Source organism: Odocoileus virginianus, chromosome 10, assembly GCF_023699985.2.
Source record: "Odocoileus virginianus isolate 20LAN1187 ecotype Illinois chromosome 10, Ovbor_1.2, whole genome shotgun sequence".
In the NCBI taxonomy this organism is placed as follows: domain Eukaryota; kingdom Metazoa; phylum Chordata; class Mammalia; order Artiodactyla; family Cervidae; genus Odocoileus; species Odocoileus virginianus.
In genome coordinates, this window is record NC_069683.1 from 34,644,010 (window position 1) to 34,646,655 (window position 2,646).

Genomic DNA, 2,646 nt, shown 5'->3' on the forward strand with positions numbered 1-2,646 from the left:
TGGGGGGTATTCACTTGTCACTGGCCTTTAAAGAGTGGTATTCTTACCATTAAGATTTTGCTTGAAATGATTCCCACATACTGCCCATTCAAATCCTACCCATTTCAAAGCCACTTCAAAGTCTACTTTTCTTCTTTCAACAAGAATCTATAATGGCCTTAAAATAAGAAGGGACCTTGTGCTTCTTACCTTTGGGGACAATAAGAAAGAGAAGAAGTGAAGACTTTGAGAGTCTGTCATCCTATTTGAAGTAGAAAACCCCAGGGATAGAGCATATGGTTGCAGTTTCCAAAGTAGAGCCACATGCACATTGGCCCATCACTTTATACCTCATCTTATCTCCACACTGATCCCAGGAGAGAGATATGACCACCCGCCTTGGCCTCAGTACCTTTGACAGATTACTGTACCCATGTCATAAAGCTGTTCTGAAGATTAAAGGAATCTCAGCATTTCAAGTACTGGAACAAGCAAACCATTTAATACCTCTTAGTTACTATTTAATTTCCAGTAGGGGAAGTAAGGGCCAATCAATCAAAAATATTAAGTAACTTGCCCAGTCATGCCAGGGATACCACACACTTAAGGATAATTCCTATGCTAATATCTTGCCTTGGGAATTCCCAGACCAAGAGTAAAATGCCAGATACTCAATCTACCTGATATATAGACCCTGTGGTTGCAACTTCTTGAGGGAGATTCTCCCACCCTTCTCCCACTACCAAATTTTATACCCTGAGACCAGACTGTTATCTGTATTGGTGGAATTTTTTTTCCTTACCCTCTTTTACTTAGGGAATAGCCTTTTAAGACTTCTAGCAAAAGCCCCAAACCTCTAATTCTATCTCTCTGTGAGCATTAAAACTCAACGTCCTGAAGTAATGGAAAACAATCTTACTTTTACCCACCACTATCTGCGTTAGCACGGGCTTTAATCTGCTATTCAGATTAGTAGATCTCTCAGCTGTGCACTTACAAGGGCATGCCATACTATAATGTTCTTATGTTGTTGTTTTTTTTTAACTCAGCATATCTAGGTTATCTAGCAGCATATTCAACATGTCAAGCAAAAGGATTTTCTGGTTATTTCAATTTGCCAGAACTAAGATTTCTATCATAGTTTTTTTTTACTGACAATGAAATTATTAATAGTTCTGTTGATCTTTACATTCCCAGTTCTTATCTAAGGGAGCATTTTATATAGTTTTAAATTCCTTTTTTTGTTTGTTTGTTTTTTTTAAGTATTTATTTATTTAGCTGTGTCAAGTCTTTTTTTTTTTATTAGTTGGAGGCTAATTACTCCACAATACTGTAGTGGGTTTGTCATACATTGACATGAATCAGCCATGGATTTAACATGTGTTCCGCATCCCGATCCCCCCTGAAAATAGGCTCATGTTTTAGAGATGAAAGTTTATTAAAAACCTAGAGGTGGGGGAAAAATAAGGGGAAAAAAAAAACTAAAGGAAACTGTGACATAGATCATAAAACAAGTGCCCAGAAAAATGTAATGACAAACTATAAGCCTAAAAAGTTTTACTAATGATCAGGTGTCCCATTACTTCAGAAACAAGCCTTATTTTAAAAATGACAAGGAAAAGCACAATTTAAAAATTCACCTGGGGGAAAAAAAATTCACCTGGGAACTTCCCGCATGGACCAGTGGTTAAGACTTGACCTTCCAATGCAAGGGGCATGGGTTCAATCCCTGGTTAGGGAACTAAGATCCCACATGCTTCTGTGGTCAAAAATACCAAAACATAAAGCAGAAGCAATATTGTAGCAAATTCAATGAAGAGTTTAAAAATGGTCCTCATAAAAAAATATATTTAAAAAATAAAAATTCACCTGCAAACACATATGCTATGATAGGCTCTGTTACGGCCTGAATGGTGTCTTCCCATAATTCAGATGTTGTAATCCTAACCCCCAGTGCCACAGAATTTGACTTTATTTGGAGTAGATCTTGAAAGAGGTAATTAAGTTAAAATGAGGTCATTAGGGTTAGTCTTAATCCAATTATGACTGGCATCCTTAAAAGAAGAAGAAATTAGGACACAGACACACCCAAGGGAAGACCAGGTGGAGACAGAGGGAGGAGACACCATATACAGGCCAAAGAGAGAAGAATCCTCAGAAGAAACCAGCTCTGCAGACACCTTGATCTTGGACTTTCAACCTCCAGAATTATGAGAAAATAAATTTCTGTTGTTTAAGTCACCAGGTCTGTGGTACTTTCTTGTGGCAGCCCTAGCAATGAATACAATTCCTATTCTTTCTTAATAATATATACAAACTACGTAAAATATATCCCTTTGTGTCCTGCTATTTAGGGGGCAGAGTGGAAGGGAGACTCAAGAGGGAAGGGACATATGTATACATACAGCTGATGCACTTTGTAGTACAGCGGAAATTAACACAATGTTGAAAACCAATCATGCTCCCATAATAAAAAATACAAATAAATAAAAGATATCTAATCTGAGACCTCAAATATTCTTTACCAAAAGGTCAAATATTTCAATAAGTACTATATTTGATCAACATGTACAACAGCTCACTCTTCAGAATGGTTAAATATACATATTTACCAACACTACAATCAACCACAGAATCAACATCAGAAAGCTGAAGAATCTTAGCAAT